General features: G+C 43.5%; 1 protein-coding gene across 7 annotated transcripts in view; it reads left to right on the top strand.

The window, feature by feature from the left end:
• Nucleotides 1-23,587, top strand: part of FKBP5 (FKBP prolyl isomerase 5) — a 1,213,834-nt gene that overhangs the window by 854,184 nt on the left and 336,063 nt on the right. The window lies entirely within an intron of this gene.

The raw sequence follows: 23,587 nt of genomic DNA, 5'->3' as shown, positions 1-23,587 counted from the left end.
TGATACAATATTTTAAGTTAATAATTAGTTATGATAAGTTATAGGTACATTAGAGAGTCAAAAGATGTATAGCAAAGATCATTCAGATGACCTAATAGAGCTGATAGAGAGAAAGGATGTAGAGGTAAGGAATGAGAGAGGATATATAGGTCAGGTCGGGAGGTTGTTGTAGCTAGGTGAAAGATGAAGAAAAGCTGGTGATAAAAATGTACATGAAGCAAAGAGATGAACTGAGGAGGTAGGGAGAGAGACTGGTAAGAAGGAGGTGGGGGAAAGTTGAGGAACAGATGGAGAGAGAGGCATGGGAAATGTGAGAGAAGAAAGCAGAGAGAAAGGCAGAAGAAAGACGAGAATACATACGTAGTTAGTTTCATCCGGGATCAGAACGAGAAACAGGTCCAGGATTAGATTAAGTATTATTTTAGTGAGGATTCAAAGGATGAAAGATTAGCAACTATGTCAATTCTGATACAGAATAGTAGGGAGAGGGAGCATGCGAAGAAAGCAGAGGGAAGGGCAGAAGAAAGACCTGGGGAATTACAGAACAATAACCCTGACCAGACTCATCTGTAAGGCCATAAAACATATCATTATGGACCTCATAAATAAAGACATAGGTGACCTCCAAACCCCGGATCCTACCCAATTTGGCTTTGTGAAGGGAAGATCCTGCCTGTTAAATCAGGTGGATTTCTTTGAAAGTGTGACCAAGGCCATTGATGATTGCAAATCTGTGCATACAGCATACCTCAACTTGGCAAAGGCATTTGACAAAATCCCGCATTCAGGCATTACCAATAAACTTAGCAAACTGAATGTAAACCCATTCTTTGTAAGATGGGTTGCCAGCTGGCTCACAAACTAGGCACACACTATCAAAGTGGGTGTCTCCACATCAACCAACAGACATGTTACCAGCGGGGTGCCACAGGGGTCAGTGCTGAGTCCCATACTGTTTGGTAAATTCTTTTCAGAAGTTCAAGTCAGAACTAAAGGGTTGTGTCTGACCGAGTTTGCAGACAACTGCAAACTAGTTGCAATCATCGAATTCCCAAATGATGTCAGTATACTCCAGGATGGTTTCATACAGACCAGCGACTGATGTATTAGTCACAGTCTCAAACTGAATGCAGAGAAATGCATCATCATTCCCTTCAGCACAAAGTCCCTTCACACTCTCAAATCAATAACAATACCCTAAGTACCAATGAAGTGGTAAGGGACTTGGGATCACAAGTTGACTGCGACCTTAACTTTGACCACCACGTGTCTATATTTGTAAGGAAAGCTTTCCACATAGATCACTTGATTAGTAAAGGCATCGCCTTGAGAACAAAAGAATTTATAACCCCCCCTATACTTGGCACTTTTCCGGTCCATAATTGAGTATAACGCCCCATTTGGTATGTACTGTACTAAGCATCTCCCCTGGCCTCTGCTGAAAATGGGCTCCTACTAAGTCGGACTTTCCCAGTGATTAAATGTCAATTAAAAAAAAAATAGCAGAAAATGCAAGAGGAGTTAATGGAATAGGCTGAAGATAGCTGTTGAGGGTCTGGCTCTTCTGCCCGGAGTAAAGATAATATACTGTTCTGCAAATCTCCTGTAAAGAAAAAATACTGACTAGGTGTTTGCCTGTTATTCTCTTTGATATGAGATTCATTAAGTACATCTTTAGGAGAAAAACAGAAGTTAAACTGCTGTGTGCTTGTGGACAACTATTAGAGACTATATGATGAAAATAAGATGATGCAGAGAAGGAAAGTTAAGAAATGTTCATCTGTACACTTGGCTGCCTAGTGAACAGACACATTTTCCTGTAGCAGTAGTTATATGAACAGAAGTTATAAAGATAGTGAAGCAGTGTGACAAAACAGCAAGAAAGTGTTTGCTAATACTAGGATGCATAGTCAGAGGTGTCAGGACAAAGCAGAAAGGGTACAGCACTGAACTCCAAGGACATGTTCATACTCAGCCTGGGAGTAGTGTCTGGTTAAGGGACTTGCTCAGAGTTGCACAATTATGCAATGGAGACTGAGGGAATCAATCCATGCACCACTGGACCACAGGAAAAAATTGTTAATGGCTCCTTAATCTTCTACACCAACTGCTAGACTCTAAGCCAGCTGCCAGACTTTTAACTCATTGTTTCCTACATCAAAATATTCTGCAGGAAATCTGAGTTGCTGTGTAGTCTACAAGAATATACTCATCTGAACAAGAGAGTTCGCTTGACTCCTGAGATGATCTTTCCTTTTGTCAACTTACCTTAACTATTCTTCTTCGTATAATACATGTACATATTGTAAACTTACTTATATGTGTGGTTTACTTTGTAATCTGTAAACGTAACATAAAACAGTAGTTTTACATTAAGTAATTAAAAATAAAACACTCTTAAAAAAACTTAGTTCGGGCTTCCTCTGCTCCCCTACCCTACCACCATTCTCACCCACCACCAATCACCCTGTACTTACAGTTAACCTCAAACCACACCCCCAACAATCAACCAGTCAGGTCTGTCTCCCTTCTCCTGACACACCTGCTATCTCAATGGCCTTATTAACCCCTTGAAATACAAACACATACTTAATACTGTCTACAATTACACTATTCAATAGCACAAGTGCGAGCAAAATGAAATACGTACATACATTACTCACCCTGTTTCTATTAACCACCACATCAATTACACTATTCAATACCGCAAGTGCGAGCAAAATGAAATGCGTACATACATTACTCACCCTGTTTCTATTAACCACCACATACCACTGCTTACCCTCTCTATCAACAAATAATCTACTACCCCTCACCAATTATTCCTCATCCCACTACTCACATCCCACAATAACCAATATTGTTATATCAACACACCTCTACAACACAAACCCTTCAGAACTCTTCACCTTTAGATATGCCCAAACACACAAAACACAACACCTACTATACAAAATATATACACTGTCCTCAAAATCCCCCACCAGTCCCTGCTCAAACTAATACAACTCAAGCTAAGTTGAGATGTACATCCCAACCCTGGCCCTGCAAAATGAATACCCCCCCCCAACACCCAATACTCCCGATTTTCTCAACCTATCCAACAATTTTTATAACTTTCTCATTTTAAATATGAATTTTAGAAGCTTACTGAATAAACTCCATGATTTGCTTGCAACCCTCACACTATACTCTCCTGGCTTCATTATACTAACTGAGACTTGACTCAAACCACAGGTGGAAGGCACAGAAATTCTCCCACCAGGGTACAACATTCTCAGATGTGACAGGCTACACAAATGTGGCGGTGGAGTCAGCATAATGTACAAACCCCCTTTAAAAGTAATCCAGTTACATTATACACCCCAGAATCCTCCATTCCAGAGATATTAACCATCCATCTGCAACTCAACCCCCCAAAATATATCACAGTGATTGCCACCTATTTCCCACCAGGTAATAACCAGTCGAGTATTGAAAACGTCCTCCACTGGGCAGGCTCTACTTTCACTCAAGAGACTATCAACATGGGAGATTTCAATTTCGACTGGAATACCTGCTCATCAGAAAACCCATCCAACTTTATTAATCTGTACGGATTTTCCCAAATGCTGTCCTGCTCAACCAGAATAGACACAAAAAATGGAAAACAAACCCGACTTGACTCTGCACCCTAACAAATAAATAGATAAATCTCATCTCTACACAAACTCTGACTGTCTCCCAGACAGTCTAAGTGATCATCTGCCCATCTAGCTAATAAGGCAGCGAACCAATACCACACAAAATACCAACTTCAAACACATTAGAAAAAAAGAAAGTTCTGTCCAGACCTCTTTAACTCCCTTCAAGGAAAAATGTAACTGGTCTCCACTTAAACAGCGCTCGCTAGATTCAGCTGTACAATTTTTAATTAGACATTTCTCAACATCCTAAATTCTCTGGGTCCCCTAGAAAAGATACATACCAAATCCAAAGGGCTTCCATGGCTATCAAAGGAAACAAGGCAACTCCTCAAACAAAAGGACAAAGCTTGCTACCAATAACAAGCTACTAAAACTACGGTATCCCAGATCACATATCATAAACTTAGAAATCAGGCCAAAAAGTGAATCAAAAATGATAAAAAACTTACTATTCAGCACTCCATAAAACATCAAAACAATCCCCAGAAGTTTTGAAATACAATAAAACAGCTTCTCAAACAGGGACAAACTAACACTCCAGCTCCACCCCAGAAAAAAAAACACCTCTGATCTTATAGCCACACAATTTCACACCCACTTTATAAATTCTGTACTACCACTAGTGAAAAGTGATAACTCCACCCCACCAATAATTCCCCCAGGATCCCCAATAAACTCTAACTCTTTTACTTTCAAATCAGTAAATACAAAAACCATCAGACAGCCTCTAAATAAGCTATAACCTACAGCCCTTGCTGCTGACCAACTCCCCAACGAATACCTCAAAACTGCAGCAAATACCATACCATATCCTATCACCATTCTTATTCATCATTTCATCCTTGAACAGCATATCCCCAAACTATGGAAAACCTCGTACATAATCTCACTACATAAAGACGGACCCTTAACTGACCTCTCCAATTATAGACCAATTGCAATACTCCCCCCGTAGCCAAAATCCTTGAGAAATGCATAAACAAACAACTCCTAGAGTATTTACTAAACAACCTCCTCTCTAAGACACACCATGACTTTCAACCTAAACACAGCACAACAGCTTTAATCAGCTTCACTGATATCAACAAACTTAAAAACAGTGGTCAATCTGTCTCAGCTATTTTCCTTGATATGTCAAAAACATTTGACACAGTATCACATCAAAAGCTACTACTCAAACTAGCCTCTGTAAATCTATGCCAACCAGCCCTTACTTGGTTCTATAGCTACCTTACTGATCGCCAACAAGCAGTCAAGTGGTCTAACACTCTCTCTTCCCCCTACTTCCTGTCTACGTAGGTGTCCCACAGGGGTTGATCCTTGGTCCATTACTATTCTCTATATTCACTGACAAACTGTACTCTGCTACAAATAATGCCACAATTATCCAGTATTCTAATGATTCCTCATCTCAGCTCAGCCCCTACCCTTCCCATGCTCCTTAAAACAACACAGATTGCATTTCTAGATGTCGAGGAATATCTCTCAAACTATCAACTAATACTTAACCCAAATAAAATAAAGAGTTTTATCTTTACAAAAAGCCCAAACCAAGTAAGTTAACCATCATTTGCCATCTACTCCTCAAATAACACCAAAATAGTACCCGTTGAGCACACAACACTTCTAGTTGATTCTAATTGATAACTCATTAAAATTTAATACACACTTGGCTGTAGCCATAAAAAAGGTCCACATTAAACTTGAGCAAACCATTCCTCAGCAATATCACCAGGCAAGCCTTAGCCAGAACACACCTTCTCTCCACCCTCTTGTACGCCTCACCCATACTTACAAATCTTATAAAGTCAAAATTAACCAAACTGGAGGCCTGTTATAAAAAAATAGCTAAGTTTGCTCTTAATCTCCCCAATAGAACACATCACTGCACTGCCTTATGTGAGCTAAACTGGCTTGAACTCCCCCACTTAATGTATACAAATCAACTAACCATTGCCCACACTGTTATGTCTGAACCTAGCTACTGCCCAGTCCTCCAAAACTTGGTACAACCATATAGTAGCAACAGGGCTCTAAGATCCTCTGAAAAACTGCTGCTGCAGGTCACTAAAGCAAATAATTCTTCAGGCGAGTCACTATACTCACGTAAGATATTAAACATCTGGAACACAATCCCTCAACATATTCTTAGCACAGAAAACCTCTCCTCCTGGATCACTTCAGAAACAAATGTCTCTGCTCTTGTACTTCTCCTGGGTAAAGCTACCTCCACTACCTCATACCTCTCATCCTCCAAGAAAGATCCTATACCAACACACTGTATGTGTCCACCCATACACTGGGATCACCAAAACCTAGCACGCTTATACTCTGTAATTCCCTTCTTAAGTACCCCTCACACTATTCTGTATTACTCTACAGCAATTGTTAGTCAACTCTTTGCATCATTGTCTATGTTCACACTGGCACTGTTAAATCTAGTATCTTATTTCAACATATTGCGTATTATTATCATACTTTTATAACTATGTATAGCTTTGTACTCTGATATTATTGTCATTTTTTTGTATGACTTTGCACTCTGATGGTGTAATTTTTTGTAACTATATTGTCACACAGTTTATCTTCTAAAATGCTTGTTTTTGTCTGATATATTGTACGTGGAGCTTTTCTCCTTGGGCCTCCTCTGGCCCAGTCGGACACTCCTGGTAAACAAATGTTAAATAAACAATTAAGTATAGTAAACATAGTTTCTGGTGTACTTTCTTAATATTAATTTGAATATGTAGGTCAAACTTAAGTTTGTCATCAATAGTTGCACCTTGTAATTTGGTATGGGGAACTCTTTCAGTGTTTGTATTTAATGAAAATTTTTCAAATAGTGTGTTATCTGGGGTTAATGATTTAGGAGTGAAGAGGAGGTTAGCTTTGTTTGGGTTAAGTATGAGTTGTGCTGTAGTTTGCCAAGTTTCAATAGAACTGAAAGAGTGCTGGATAATTTGTTGTCAGTGTGTTGGAGTGGTAGAAGAACATATTATGGTGGAGTCATCTGTATATTGAATAAGAGTACTTTGTCCTGAGGCTGTAAGGTCAAAATGTAGATCCTTGCAGGACACCTATTGAGGCAGGCAGGAGTGGTGATGTAGGCCCTTGCCATTTTACTGACTGCTGTCTATTAGTGAGGTAGCTGTGAAACCAGTTAATAGAGGGGGATGATAAGCTGAGTTTGGAGAGTTTAGTGAGAATTCCAGAGTGAGAAATTATATCAAAATCTTTAGAGAGGTCTAGAAATAAATCTGATACTACTTTGCCAGAGTCTTTTGGTTTATTAACATTTTCAGTTAAGGATAGTAGGACTGTGGAAGTACTGTGAGCTGGTTGGGAACTATGTTGGGTATTAGAGAGCAGGTTATTATGGGGTCTGTATTAAAACATCAAATACTTAAGCTGAAAATGTCGACACCACAGAACAGCGATTTCTTTCCTAGGGAAAGAAATCGATGTTCCAACCAAAAAAAAAATAGTAAACAGTTCCAAACACATACACACGTACCTTAACCCTTATTCTACCGCCCCAAAAAAGTAAACAGCTGAAAACACATACACACATGACTCAACCATACATCTAACGCAAAAAAAAAAAAAGTAAACATTTTAAAACATATGCACTTACCTTAACCCACACCCTAACCCTAAGGTTAGTAACTGTTGCACATTTATGCTCTGGAGCTATACCGGATAAGGGAATCTCTGAGACCACACTACAGTGCAGAACACAGCAAAGCAATGAAGTGGTCAAGCAACTTCTTTCCCAGGGGAAGACTTCGCTGAACAGCCGTTTCGCTCTTTTGCCTGTTTGCTCTTTAGGTGTCGATGAAAACGCATTAGACAAAATGCGTTTTCGTCATTCTAATAGGAACCCGTTATTATGTAGGAGATATTGCAATAGTTGATGATGAATTCATTTTTTGAAGAATTTTAGAGACGGGTGGCAGTGTGGGTATAGACCAGAAATTTGTAACTTCAGTTCAGTTGCTGTCTTTATCCAATGGAATTATATAAGATCTTTTCCATGTGTCTGGAACATGAGATTCTACTATGGACATATTAATAAAAATAATGCCTGGATAGGCTATAGCATCAGCAGTGAGTTTTAGGTATTCAGGAGGGAGATTATCAACAAATGTTGAACCGGGTTCAAGCTTGAGTAATATTGTTTTATAAGAGATGTAGGAACACATTGAAAGGAAAAGGGGAGGTGTTGGAAGAGGGAGGCAGTCGTTTATGTTTGGAGGAGTCTTAGGGGGAAGGAGAGGAGTTAGGGGAATCTACTTGTGAGTGTGGGGGTGAGCAGCAGAACTTAGGAATGAGTTTAGTTTTGCATTCAATGAAGTAGTTATTAAAGTTTATTGAATTTGTAGTGGGGTATTGTCTGGATAGGGGTTGGGAATCTTTCTAGTTCCTGGGTTGAAGAGGGACCAGATGGATGCCCAAAATTCTTTAGGTTCTGTTTGTTTATGTTTTGAGAAGAAGTGTAGTATAGCTTTTTGTCTTTTATGACTTTTTCTTTTTTTTTACTTGGTTACGATGTTATTTAAACAGTTGCAAGCCGTAGACAATGTTGTTCTTATTCCATGCACTCCATGCATGATCTGTTTCTTCTGGAGTTTGCAGGATTTGATCGGTCAAGGGGCAGGATAACATTTAATATGTTTTGTGTGCAGTGGGGCAGATAATTTAGCATGGTTAGGAATGATATGTTGAAACACTAGACAGCTTTGTTAAGGGGAAGAAATTGTAGGAAGGACCAGTTTATAGTGTTTAGTTTCAGTGAAAATTTCCTGAGTAAATTTTGTAAGGCTTTGGATAGATAATAGCTTATGATCTTTGTTTACTGGTATGGAGGCCCTGTAAGTATAAGCTGTGAGATGGTCACTTAAAGAATCTGAGAGTGCACCAGATAAGTAGTTTGAAGGGTTAAAGACTAATAGCCAATCCAGGATGGATTGTTATGGTCACTTAAAGAATCTGAGAGTGTACCAGATAAGTAGTTTGAAGGGTTAAAGACTAATAGCCAATCCAGGATGCATTGTTATGGTCATTTAAAGAATCCGAGAGTGCACCAGATAAGTAGTTTGAAGGGTTAAAGACTAATAGCCAATCCAGGATGCATTGTTATGGTCACTTAAAGAATCTGAGAGTGCACCAGATAAGTAGTTTGAAGGGTTAAAGACTAATAGCCAATCCAGGATGCATTGTTATGGTCACTTAAAGAATCTGAGAGTGTACCAGATAAGTAGTTTGAAGGGTTAAAGTCTAATAGCCAATCCAGGATGGATTGTTATGGTCACTTAAAGAATCTGAGAGTGCACCAGATAAGTAGTTTGAAGGGTTAAAGACTAATAGCCGACTCAGGATGCATTGTTATGGTCACTTAAAGAATCTGAGAGTGCACCAGATAAGTAGTTTGAAGGGTTAAAGACTAATAGCCAATCCAGGATGGATTGTTATGGTCACTTAAAGAATCTGAGAGTGCACCAGATAAGTAGTTTGAAGGGTTAAAGACTAATAGCCAATCCAGGATGCATTGTTATGGTCACTTAAAGAATCTGAGAGTGCACCAGATAAGTAGTTTGAAGGGTTAAAGACTAATAGCCAATCCAGGATGCATTGTTATGGTCACTTAAAGAATCTGAGAGTGTACCAGATAAGTAGTTTGAAGGGTTAAAGACTAATAGCCAATCCAGGATGCATTGTTATGGTCACGAAAAGAATCTGAGTATGCACCAGATAAGTAGTTTGAAGGGTTAAAGACTAATAGCCAATCCAGGATGCATTGTTATGGTCACTTAAAGAATCAGAGAGTGTACCAGATAAGTAGTTTGAAGGGTTAAAGACTAATAGCCAATCCAGGATGCATTGTTATGGTCACTTAAAGAATCTGAGAGTGTACCAGATAAGTAGTTTGAAGGGTTAAAGACTAATAGCCAATCCAGGATGCATTGTTATGGTCACCTAAAGAATCTGAGAGTGTACCAGATAAGTAGTTTGAAGGGTTAAAGACTAATAGCCAATCCAGGATGCATTGTTATGGTCACTTAAAGAATCTGAGAGTGTACCAGATAAGTAATTTGAAGGGTTAAAGACTAATAGCCAATCCAGGATGCATTGTTATGGTCACTTAAAGAATCTGAGAGTGTACCAGATAAGTAGTTTGAAGGGTTAAAGACTAATAGCCAATCCAGGATGCATTGTTATGGCCACTTAAAGAATCTGAGAGTGCACCAGATAAGTAGTTTGAAGGGTTAAAGACTAATAGCCAATCCAGGATGCATTGTTATGGTCACTTAAAGAATCTGAGAGTGTACCAGATAAGTAGTTTGAAGGGTTAAAAACTAATAGCCAATCCAGGATGCATTGTTGAGCATTATTTTAAATGTATATTGTTGGGGAATTAATAAGCTGAATGAAGCCAAAGAGATTTATGCCGTTGGTAGGGTTGCTTGAGGAGATTGCCAGTCTATGTTAACATCACCTAGTATGACAGTTTCATTGTGGATAGAGTCTTAAACCCAAGCTAATACTTCCTCAAGAATTGGAATGTTATGCCCTGGAGGGATGTATATAACAATAAAGCATAATTTTTTGGATGTATTTATTCTAAGTAAGGAGGTGAGAATTTCTGCATTTGAAAATTTAGGAATGGTGTCTGAAATGGGTTTTACTGTGTAGGTATTTGCATAAAGTAGGGCTACTCCACCTCCTTTCTTATGTGTTCTATCAACTATTAAGTATGTCATAACCTGGTGGGAGGATTTCTATAACGTTTATTGTAGGAGTTATCCATGTTTCAGTGGCAGCCAGGAAATCTAGTTTATATTGGTCAATCCAGGTGTGAAGGCTGGAGATTTTATTTCTTATACTCCTGGGATTGGTGGTTATTAAATTTAGTGTTTTGGGTTGTTACCTGAAATTGTATTTTAAGAAAGTAATGTCTGTCTTTTCTGGTTGTCTTTGTGTTCAGACTAAAATTGGGTTTTAATGATAACTGGGTGGAAGGTGTTTTAATGAGTAATTTAAGTTAGGCACATTGCTCACATAAATTAGAAGATGGGAAACAATTAGTTTGATACACTGTTTCTAATATAGTAAAGAGAAAAAGTGAGAGGAAAGAGATTGTCAAGGTATCTGCATGTGTGACGTCCGTGCACTGGCCCAGCAATCAAGGAGCCTCAGCCCCCACCACTAACACCAGTGAGAGGCGTCCATATAGGGAACGGATAATAAATACACACACAATAAAGTACAATTTCCCTTAAGAGCACACAGAGATCACAGTCAATCCAGGGCTGGTTTCTCCCTTTCTCTCCAGGTCCCCAATAGGATTCCCCACTAGCACAGCTGTAGGGTCCAGATCTCAGCTTAGTGGGCAAGCTAAAACCTCCAGTACCCTCTCTGTCCACCCAATGCTTCGTGTCCCTGCCCAAGTAGCTGACACACACATACTTTGAGATAAGAGTTATATACAACCACACAGACTCCTAGGGAAGGCTGGCACAGGTTCTCCAGCTGTGCCCCTTTTCTGCCCAGTCTAAAAGGTAGTACCAGCTGCCACCACCCACTAATATCAGCTACTCAAATGCCCTTCTGAAAGGGTGTCCAATTATTATTATTGTGCGATATTATTATCCAAATGGTAAGTGTGACTGAACAAGCAAGGCTTATTAGAGTGACTTGGTTCAGTATCACTATATACATGCAGTGTATTCTAGAGCTTAAATTAACTCTACATAAAACAGCCACAGTTAAAAGGTTTAAAAATTTTAAATAATAAGTAATAAAAACACAAGACAATACTACTTACTACACAATGCTAGTCAGTAGTTCAGAGATAGCCACAGTTAAAAGGTTTAAAAATATTAAATAATAAATAATAAAAACACAAGACAATACTACTTACTACACAATGCTAGTCAATAGTTCAGAGATCACAGATAAATACTTAAAATAATAATGTAGAAAAGTTCTGACATCAACACAGAAAAACACTTAGTCTAATCTTCCTAATTCCTAGGTATTTGTAAGACAAACCACAGTTCTAAATAACTTACATATAGAAACAGGCTGTGCTGGTGATGTTGGATGTTCTCAAGACAAAATGCTCTGTTTCTCTCTCTCTTTAAATTGATAACACAGAGCTGCTTCACATGGCATCATTCTTCAAACTTCTCTAGTGTTCCCAGGCTAACAGAAACAACATTTACATTCTTTCCACCTGGTCAGAAACCACAGCAATAAAGGACATTTATACATGCAAATTCTAGCCATTAACTATGTTCTTAAAACAATAGGCAGGATGCCTCCCTCTAGACATATTGGCTCAGAATTTTGACAGCAAAGAATTGACTTATCAGCTTTCTTACAGCAGAGCGCACTGTTACATTTTTGCAGTTCAATATCCAATGCAGTCTTTTCACATTTAAGAGAATAAGTCTGTGGCTTACATTAATATTTACAAATGACAGAATTAGCTACAAAATTCTATCTGGCTAGGCTGGCAGCCTTTACCTATCTTCACACATCTCCCCCTGGAGAACTCAAGCTAGTTTTTCAAGTGACCCTTGAGAAACGATGCTTGAGAGGGTTAGGTCTATCTGAGTATATCTTACCCCATTCCCTGTCTTGAGACCCCATCTGCATTGGCTTTGCTAATCTCACTGAGGTGCTGCACTGACATATCACATACTTGCAACCCTAGACGCCATCTTAGCACCTTGGCATTTTGCTGGCTGGCTCTGTTCTTCCTTGTCAGGTCTGTGAGTGGAGCAGCTATGGTATTATAACTGGGGACAAACTTTCTGTAGTACCCTGCTGTCCCTAAGAATACCCTCATCTGCTTTTTGATAACATCTGCAGGCCATGCCTGAATGGCTTCTACTTTGGCAGGTCCTGCCTGATCTTACCACTCCCCACTCTGTGTCCCAGGTAGGAGACCTCTGCCATACTCACGTGACATTTGCTCGGCTTAATGGGCAACCCTGCCCTCTGTAGTCTGCTGAGCACCTCCCTGACATGCTGAAGGTGCTCTTGCCAGGAATGGCTGTAGATGGCAATATCATCTAATTAAGCATGGCAAACCCTCCTGCTCCTGCTAGGATATGATCTACCAGCCTCTGGAAAGTTGCTGGGGAATTTTTCATCCCAAAGGGCATCTTTGTGAACTCATACAAGCCAAAAGGAGTCACAAAGGCTGACTTCTTTTTAGCACTGGGAGTCAAGGGCACCTTCCAGTAACCCTTGGTAAGATCAGTGGTTGTAAGATACTTAGCCCCACCCAGCTGCCCTAGGGCCTCATCTGTCCTAGGCATATGGTAAGCATCTGACTCTGTGTGGCTATTTAATTTCCAGTAGTCCACACAGAACCTGGTGCTGCCAACCTCCTTTGGCACCAGCACCACTGGGGAGGCCCAGGGACTGTTGGACTCTTGAATCACCCCTAATGCCAACATTTCCTGTATCTCCCCCCTCATAGTCTGTTTGACTCTCTCAGGCACCCTTTAAGGGGCCTGCCTAATAGGCCTTTGGAGTCATGTATCCACCTGGTGCTGCACCAGATGGGTGCACCCTGGTTTCTCAGACTCCTGTAACACTGCTCGGATTTCTCGAACCTGGGTAGGAGATAGCTGCTGAGACATTGCTACCCCTTCCACTGAGGTGTCAGTCTGAGCTTCACTGAGGAGATTAGTCACCAGATCTCCCTCAGACTCCTCCTGCAATCCACTGCAGATGCTCAGCACAAGGGCCTCACTATCATGGCAAGGTTACATCATGTTAACATGGTACAGTTTGTGCCCCTGTCCTCTGCTTAGCTGTTCCACCATGTAGTTAACATCACATCTGAAATAGTTAACTTCATTTTATCTGCAACCTGTGGGTATTCGGATCCATATCGGATCCGAGCAGGCAACTTTACAAGCATGAGCTCCAAGCTGCTCCCACTTACCCATAATCCATCACCATCTCCTGCCTTCCCTCAGATCTCGTTTGCCGCTTCGTACATCAGCATCGTGATCTCCGTAGCTCTGAGCCTTAGGGTTGTTGTAAGTGCCTTTTGGTATATTTTTGGGTGTAGTGAGAGTTTTCTCAGTTAGTTCCCTTTCCTCCCTCTAAACACTTGTTCCTCGTTTAAAAAAAAAAAAAGTTTTCAGTTTTGTGAAGTAGTTATAGTGTAGGCCCTTCCCTTCCCTGTAGGTGTGCATGGTCATAGTGTGTTGTGATTTGGTAGGTGTGGCTGTGTGTGTGCAAAATGTCTGATCAGCCCAAACCTACGTTCAAAAAATGCACAGAGTGTTGCCATAAGCTTTCACCGGCGGATGTTTACACTCTTGTGTGTTGTTTGCCTGGGTGTTCCCCATTTATCCGTCCAGTGTAGTGTGTGTGCTGGATTTAATCCAAGGGCCCTGAAGGATAAGAAGGCCAAACTGGTGGCTAAAGGCCTGCTCCCTGCTTCCACGCTGGACTCTTCAGCCTCAGCCTCGGCTTCTGCAACTCTTGCCTACCACCCCCCTCCCCCCCAGGCTTGGACTCACCCTCCCACTAGACCTGCTGAAGGGGATGTCATAGGGAGAGACAAGAAAAAAGATACAGACAGGAGAGACAGTGAAAAGAAAGGGGATAGGCCTCGTAAATGGTCTCCAGATTGGGAGTCCTTCCCTAGCCTACCTTCCAAGGTATCGAGACCTGTGTCTTCTCGGCTTCACTCCCCCAGATTCTCCCCGGAGCCTTCGGAGCCGAGGCCTTCATTCAGATCTTCTCAGCGACCAGCCAGATAAGAGTCGATCGCTTCCTCGCGCTCATCTCGGAGTCTCTCTGAAGTGGATATGGACAGGGTAATGAGGAAATTTATTCGGACCCAAATCCAGATGAGACTCTTGCCAAGCTCCTCTCCCTATGGAGGGGGGACCTCCATGCCCTTCTTTCATCTGATTTCTCCTTCCCCGATCTGGCCTGCGGTTTCGGGGTTTATGGATTGAGGATATTCAGAGCTGGGGATTCAGCTCTGATGGTTCCTCCAACCTAGACTCTGGCGATTACCTTGAGTTCCTCGGATCTGACCAGTTCGGATCCGAGCAGCTCTCGGGGCCGAAGACGGGGACTTGGACCCGAGGGGATGGAGGTGTCTTTGGCTCCGACTTTGTCGGATCTGAGCCGTTCCTTCAGAGCTCTGGCTACCTTAGCCTCGGCCCGATCCTCACGGCAGACCCGGGGAGAGCTTCCTCCTTGTTGGGTGCTAAGGAGGTGCGCTGTCCATCGGCATTCAACATGGTAGAGAGGGTTCTCTCCCAAGGATCGAGACCCCAGCCTATTTCCTTGGATTCTGCCCAGACTCCCTTGGATTCAGTTACGGCTCCCTTCAGCTTGTCTCAGGGATAGCCTGTGCTAGAGGAGCCCCAGGCGGTTCCCCTGGAGGAAACCCCAGTGGCACACGAGCCCTCTTCAGAGTGTCCCACCAAAGATGGTCCTCGTAAGCACACATGCAAAAGGAGGCATTTGGACTCCCCTGAGTCCTTGACAGAAGACACTGGTTTAGGTGAAGGAGAAGGTTCCCCCAGGTCCTCTCCCAAGGAAGTCTCCTTTGGAAACATCTTGGAGATCCTCTGCCAGAGGGGTGGATGGTCTGCCCCAAAACCTTCTACAGATGAATCGATGTTCCTGAATGCTTTTGGCACAGGCCCATCTACGTCCTGGGTGTCCCCGCCGGCGGATCCCTTGGTGGATCTTATCACCACACAGGCATGGAAGGAGCCTGACACCATAGAGCCAATACCTAAATGCATGGAAAAGATCCTTTCTCCACCCTCAGACAGACAGGCTTAGTATAAGGGATCCCCTGTCGATGCTATGTTGGTTGCAGCAGCCACCAAGAGGGAACTGGCTCAGGAAAGTTCCTCGGTCCACCCTCTGGACAAGGAGTCCAGGATGATGGATCAATTTGGGAAGCGAGTATATTCTTCAGTGACATTTTCCATCCCAGCGCTCAACTGTTTGGCACACGTTATATGACTGCAGTGAGACCTAGTCACAGAGTTAGCTGAGTCACCCCCAGAGTCTTTGTCGCAGGAGGATAAGCGTCTGTTCCCCATGAACATTTTGACTCTGAAGTCAGTATCAAACACGTCCATGTGCCTCCTTTCTCATGCCATGGAAGGAGCAGTTAGGGCAGCTGGGACAGACGTAGCTATGAGGCGACATGCTTGGCTCAGACTGTGTAAATTTGCAGACCTCTTCACGGCGTCTTTCACGAATGCTCCCTTCGATGCTTCTTCTCTTTTTGGGAAGACTGTACGTGACACCATTGTCTAGAGTGAAAAAGACGGGAAGACCTTGTCTGCCATTGGAATCCTCTTCGCTAGTCCTCAAAGATCCTTTTCCAAGAATCAGAGAGGGCAAAAGAAGACGTGGTTCTGGAAATCGCAGTTTTCCCGGGACTCACAGGACAGGTCGTCTCCTAGAGGCAGAGGGGGACATGACAGATGCCATCCCAGAGGCAGAGGGGGTCCGAGGAACTTTGGGTCTAGGGAGCCCTTCTCGGACAGGCCCGCACAGCAGCCCTGAGGGGTTGCCCAACTGTCCTACTCTGGAGTAGTCGGGAGAAGATTATCATTGCACCCAATGGCATGGGAGTCCATAACTGCAGATCATTGGGTGCTTCATATAATATCCAGAGGCTACACCATCCCGTTTGTTGCCCCTCCTATCCAACCAGAGCACCTCCCAGATATCCCACCTGCTCAAAGGGAGACTGCAGCGCTAGAGATTTCCAAGCTGCTTCACAAATGAGCCATTGAACCGTTCCTCCCTGATCAGTCCGGGTCAGGCACTTACTCCAGGTTCTTTTTAGTGCCAGAAAAGACGGGTGACCTCAGACCCATTTTGGACCTGCAAACCTTAAACCTGGCTGTCACCAAACAGAAATTCCGGATGGTCACCCTGCAGTCCATTCTACCTTATCTTGGAGAATGCGACTGGATGTGCTCGATAGACCTCCAGGACGCTTACTACCATATCAAGATCCACAGAAGCTCCAGGAGATTCCTTCACTTCCGGCTGGGAGCCAGTCATTTCCAGTTCAGAGCCCTACACTTCAGTCTCAACACAGCCCCCAGGGTGTTTACCAAGGTAATGGCAGTCATAGTGACAGACCTGAGGCTTCAGGGGATTCAGGTATTCCCTTACCTAGACGATTGGCTCCTTGCTACTTCCACCACGCGTCTTCTTTGCCAAGCCAGAGACTTCTTCCTTCATCTTGCAGACCTGCTAGGGATTACAATCAATGTTTCCAAGTCCCTCTTGGACCCAGTATAGATCTTGGACTTTATCGGGGAATGGCTGGACACCCTTCACCTGAAAGTCTTTCTAACTCCAGACAGGGTCCAGTGTCTATGGGCTCATGTGTTGATAATTCCTGGCCCCAGTTTAGCAAAGGCAGGTGACGTTTTCAGAGCCCTGGGTTCTAAGGCTGCAGCAATGTCTATTCTCCCCTGTGCGCATCTTCACATGCGGGTTCTTCAGTGGACTCTAGTCGTACAGTGGTCTTGGCTAGACCTCCCCATGGAATATCCAATTCAAATCAGCAAAGCCTGCAGGGCGTTACTCTTCTGGTGACTTCAATACCCGGAGATTGTAGTGGGGCGCCCATTCGTTTCACCCACAGCCCAAGCCACAGTGACGAGGGATGCCTCCCATCTCAGTGGGGGGGGCATTATCTGGGGACAATGGTCCAAGGCACATGGTCCCAGATTGAGACCAGATTGCACATCAATGTTCTGGAGATGAGAGCAGTGCTTTTAGCGTTGCAAGCCTTCCACACTGTTCTTCCTCCGGGGACTATTGCAATTCAGTCAGACAACATGTCAGTTGTCTGATACATCAACAAACAGGGGGGAACCAAATCTTACCATCTGTGTCGCGAGACCATGAGTGTGTGGGAGTGGGCGATCTCCACCAGTCGGTTTCTGATTACAACACAAATCCCAGGAAGCTCCAACATTTTAGCGGACAGATTCAGTTGGGCTATTCTAATGCCATACAAGTGGTCTCTGAAACAGTCGATAGCGGAGGAGATATTCCTTGTGTGGGGACAGCTTGATCCGATCTCTTCGTATCTCATTCCAGTGCGAAGTGAAACAAGTTATTCGCTCTGATTCTCTCACCAGGGGATCCCCCCAGAGATGTTCTAGTCCATGCTTGGGTTCCCGGGTTACCATACGCTTATCCCCCGTTACCACTCATTCCGAAGTTTCTTCAGAAAGCTTGTTGACTGGGGTACAAAGTGATCCTCATTGCCCTGTTCTGGCCTCAACTGTGGTTCCCCTTCCACTGGTCCCATGTTCTAGCTCCTCCTTGAATTCTGAATCCCTGCCTGGATCTAATTTCTCATCCCTTGGGCACCTGTTCGACCAACCTGGACAGCCTCAAGCCGACAGCTTGATTGCTCCAGTTCCCTTGACTGCCAGGACACCCGGTCTTTCATCTTCAGTGAAAACTATTCTGGTGGCATCTCATAAGGCTTCCATTAGGAAGATTTACCACAGTAAATGGAAACGATTCTCTATTTGGGCTTCTCAGAGAAACCTGGATCCTTTTACAGCCCCTGTCTCTGCAGTGTTGGATTTCTTAGCCAGCATTTTTCAGCAAGGGGCTAATTCATCCACTGTGAAGGTGCAACTGGCAGCTATTTTGAATTTACACATTGGCAAAAAGATGAATACCCTGGCCTCTTCTAGACTGTGCAAGGCTTTTCTTAAAGGTACCTTTCTTTTGTGTCCTCCAATTAAGGATTCTGTTCCTCCTTGGGACCTTACCTTTGTTCTCCAGACTTTAGTTGCTCCCCCCTTTGAACCTGCAGCATCAGTAGATTTGAAGTTCTTATCCTGGAAGACAGCCTTCCCATGGCCATTACTTCAGCTAGAAGGGTTTCTGAGCTTCAGGCTTTGTCTGCCATGCCCCCTTACTTGACCTTCCATAAGGACAGGGTTTCTCTCCGTTCAAACCCTTCTTTCTTACCAAAAGTGGCTTCTGAATCAAACATTAATCAAACAATTAAACTACCTGTTTTCTTTCCAAATTTTCAGAACAAGGGTGAATATAAACTGTATTTGCTAGATGTTCATAGACAACTTCATTTTTATTTACACAGAACAAAGCCCTTCTGTAAATCTGACCAGTTATTTGTATCTTTTTCTAAGCCTTTTTTGAGTAAAGCCATCTCTAAAGGTTTCCTTTGCTAGATGGATTACCCTATGTATTTTGCAAATTTGCAAAGACAAAGGTTTGTCTCCACCTGGTCCTGTTAAAGCTCATTCTACCAGATCTGTGGCGACTTCTGCTGCCTTTTGGTCTAGGGTCTCATTGGATGACATTTGTGCGGCAGCAACTTGGGCAAAGTTACATACCTTCATTTCTCATTATAAGTTGGATTTGATCTCCAGACGGAGAGCATTGTTCAGCTCTGTGGTGCACAGGAATATCCTTCCATGAGGGCCTCCCAGGAGTTTGAGTAGCTGGGGACTCTGTCCCACAGGCTGCAGATAAAATTAAGTTAGCTACTTCAGATAAAGAAGTTATGTACTCACCATAACGTTCCATCTGAGTAGTTATGCTTCATTTTTCTGCAACCTTCCCACCCTCCTTTCCCCAAACCTTCTCATGAGATTTTCATGTATGGTTTATGCTAAGTTGAGTTGCTGATTGGTTTGAGTTGCGGCAAACTTGATCTGAGGGAAGGCAGGAGATGGTGATGGGTTATGGGTAAGGGGGAGGAGCTTGGAGTTCGGCGCAGATGCTTGTAAACTTGCTGGCTCGGATCCGATATGGATCTGAATACCCATAGGTTGCAGGAAAAATGAAGTATAACTGCTCAGATGGAACATTATGGTGAGTACTTAACTTCTTTTTACCTTTCTTACCATCATGTAGGGTCCCTCCCAAGCTGCTTGCAGCTTGTTTTGTCTGACAGGAATGAGAACCATTACCTGCTGCCCCACAGCATACTCTCTAGCTCAAGCATTCCTGTCATACCGCACCTGTTTCTGTTGTTGGGCTTCTGCCAGGTTCTCCTGGGCCAAGTCCATGAGTTTCCTGAGCCTTGTCCTGAGGTTTAGGACATATGCCATAACAGATTACTTGTGAGGTTCACATTTACCTTCCCACTCATCTCGAATTAAATCTAGAGGTCCCCTCACCCTATACAGCAACTCAAAGGGTGAAAAACCTGTGGATTCCTGGGGAACCTCTCTGTAACCCAACAACAGATGGGGAAAATATTTGTCCCATTCCCTCTTAAACTGGTCTGCAAATGCCTGTAGCATGGACATGATCGTAGAGTTTAACCTCTCAACCAGCCCATTAGTCTGGGGATGGTAGGGGTTGGTCTTCAGGTGCTTTACCCCATAGTACTTCCACAGACAAGCCAGCAGGTCTGACATGAAAATAGCACCTCTGTCAGTCAGTATTTCATTTGGGAAACCTACCCTGCTGAAAACCTCAAACAAAGCATTTGCCACCTTTTCTGCCTCAATGGAGGACAGAGCCATTGCCTCAGGGTATCATGTAGCATAATCTACTACCACTAGGATATACTTTTTCCCTGTGGAATTTGGGGTACTCAGAGGCCCCACAGTGTCCATAGCTACCCTTTGAAATGGCTCCTCAATCACAGGCAAAGGCACCAAAGGAGCTCTCACCTTGTCTCCTGCCTTGCCTAACTTTTGGCACTGCTCACAGGTCCTGCAGTACCCAGTTACATCTCTGGAAATTCCAGGCCAGTAGAAGTTCTTCATAATATGTCTCTTTGTACGTTTTATGCCCATATGACCTGCAAAGGGAATATCATGGGCTATGGCTAGAAGCGGCAGATGGTAGGCTCTAGGCACTACCAACTGCTGTACTCTCTCACCTTCTAGCCCTCCCTCAGGGGTCCACTGTCTGTACAGTAACCCTTTGTCCCAGTATACAGATTCCCCCTTCCCTTGAGAATCAGGTGCCTCACTAGCTACCTGCCTCAGGCCTTGCAATGTAGGGTCTGAGAGCTGAGCCTGTCTCAACTCTCTCTTTGTAACCCTTCCCAGCTCCCCTTCCACAAGAGGTCTGGCATCCTCTGACAGTGGTGCCTCGCTGTCAGCCTGGGTACTACTACTTACCTCTACCTTTGCAGTCAGTCTGTCCAAGGGAACATCAGTACCCACAAGCAGCTGTGGCTAACCTTAAGTGTCACTGCTACAGAGTAGTTCCCTCCCCAAACTAACCACCTTACCAGTCCTCGCTGCAAGTATGCAGTCTGGGTCTCCCCCAGGCTACCAGACCCACATGCTTATCTCCTAGCCTGACTGCGTGTAACTGCATAAACACATGGTACTGCCTCATCCAAATCCTTCCCTATCAGGACATCTGCAGGATGGCAGTTCGGTACCCCTTTTGTCTCAAGACAACCTGCTATTGGCATTTTGTCTTTCCCATTTACTGGCTCTCTCACTTTTTGTTCCCCACCTTGCCTCCGTGGACATCTGTATGCCACATGGCCCCACTGGTTGCATTCAAAACATTTAACCCTAGGTCCTGGATGTATAGCTGGACTAGTGGCTTCCCCTGCTACTGGCAGATTCTGTTGGGGCAGTCTTTGCTGCCCACCATGGGTTCCTTTAGACCCGTGAGCAGTACTGGGTGTCCCTTTCCTGTGCAGTATAGGTCTCCCTTCTTCCCCAACTCATCTGAAGTAGCATATTGTCTATCAGCTAACCAGATCCTCATGTCCTCAGGCAAAATGCTAAGGGCTTGGTCCCTCACCAAAAGGTCTGCCAGCTCTATACTCTGGAACAAACTACCCATCTGTGCCAAGCAAAATTCCTCATTAGCACTCTTCAAGAAAAATCTTGATGAGTGGATGGGAAATAGTTAATACACCCCGGGGATCACTTCTGTGGCTCTGTTCGACAGGGGCACAGGAAATTAACTTTCTTGGGTGGCGTAAGCCAGGGAACGTTGTTGGCTAGGCTTACTTAGGCCCTTGGGCTGATAGCCTACTACCTACCTATGAACCTATGAACCCTCAGAAGTGGTGACCTGACATCCTTTCACCCACCTATGAAAATAAGTGCTCAGTTCAGCAACATATTCACACACACTTTCATCTGCCTTGCGTCTGTGCTCACAAAACCTTTTCCTATACGTTTCAGGTGTTAGCTTAAAACATTCTAACAAGTGATTTTTAACAGCAGTATAATCAAAATATTCAAAATCAGCAAGTTTAAACAACACAGTTACAGCTTTACCATGGAGTAAGGGGGTCAGGAACCGTACCCAGAGCTTTTGGTCAACATCATACTGTTTACATACCCTCTGAAACATAAGAATAAAACTATCAAAATTATCCCCCTCTTTAAACTGCAGATGTTGTGCTTCTGGGGTCTAGTTACTCCTTTCCCCATTACCTCCATGACTCTGGTGAAGAGTCAGCATCTCCTTCTCGTGCTGCCTTTGCCTTTCGTTTTCCTCAGCTTCCAGGCATAGCAGTTTGTCATTCTCCTCAGCCTGCAGACATCTCAGTCTCTCGCCTGCTTCTATTTCCAAATGGCTGGCCTCCAACTCAAGTCTCTTTAGCTTCAGATGGATTTTTAAGTCCTCTGCAGAAAGGCTGAGCTGTCCATTGTCTGAGGGTGGTATATCTCGGGTCAATATTAGATCAATGAAAACTTAAATGTTCGAATCTGTAAAGGTCGACCTTTATAACTCGAACATTTACGTGTTCGAAAATCTTTAAAAATAAAAAAAAAAACTAAGTAATAAAAACAAAAAACAAAGGGTGTAAGTAGGGGGGCAAGCTCCCCTGCACCCCCCCACACCCCCATACTTAAATATACCAACTCCAAGATTGCTCTACAATGTAGTGAAGGGGAAATTTCCCATTTCCTCACTGAAGTGCACTGATGTGCGATCTCGGAGTTGGTATATTTCAGTAGCAGGGGGTGTGGGGGTGCAGGGGGGGCTGCCCCCTGCTAAAACCCTTTTCTTTATTTTTGTTTTGTTTATTTTGTTTTTATTACATTTTCAAACATTTAAATGTTCGATCTCTAAAGGTCGACCTTTAGAGATTCTAACATTTAAATGTTCATTGATGTAATGTAGATGCGTATATCTCCACTGCCAGTCTGATCGTCCTCCTGGTTGCTGTTTTCTGATGCAGCTGTGACCAAAGCTGCAATAATTTCTGCATTAGTCAGGTTTCCATTCACCAGTCCCCTAGCCTGGCACATCTCAGCCAGCTGGCTCCTTGTCAGCTTTCCGTACTTCTCTGCTGACATGCTGCCTGCTCTCCCTAACTAACTAAGCTAACAAAAGAAATAAAAATCTGTGATCTGAACTCTGAGTATTCACTCCATGGCTGATTTAGAGTACAAAACACCTTCAGTGATTACTATACACTCTCCCCACACCACTACAAGCCAGTTAGTATTTGCCAACCAATTAATATGTGGTGTGGATGTCCCACCACTGCCAAACAATTAATATGTGAAGCCCATGCACTGCTGCAGCGGTCAAAGAGCCTCAGTCCTCACCACTAACACCAGTGAGGTGCGTCCATATAGGGAAAGGATAATAAATACAGACACAGTAAAGTACAATTTCCCTTAAGAGCACACAGAGATCACAGTTAGTCTGCGGCTTGTTTCTCCCTTTCTCTCCAGGTCCCCAATAAGACTCCCCAGTGGCACAGCTATAGGGTCTAGATCTCAGCCTAGTGGGCAAGCTAAAACCTCCAGCACCCTCTCTGTCCAACCACTGCTTCGTGTCCCTGCCCAAGTAGCTGACGCGCACACACACGCACACACACACACACTTTGAGATACGAGTTATATACAACCACACAGATGCTCTTGGGGAAG

The sequence above is a fragment of the Protopterus annectens genome, chromosome 7.part0 (assembly GCF_019279795.1).
Source record: "Protopterus annectens isolate FY-2018-M chromosome 7.part0, PAN1.0, whole genome shotgun sequence".
NCBI classification, from domain to species: domain Eukaryota; kingdom Metazoa; phylum Chordata; order Ceratodontiformes; family Protopteridae; genus Protopterus; species Protopterus annectens.
The sequence above is the reverse complement of the archived record's forward strand: the minus strand, read 5'-3'. Positions and strand labels throughout refer to the sequence as shown.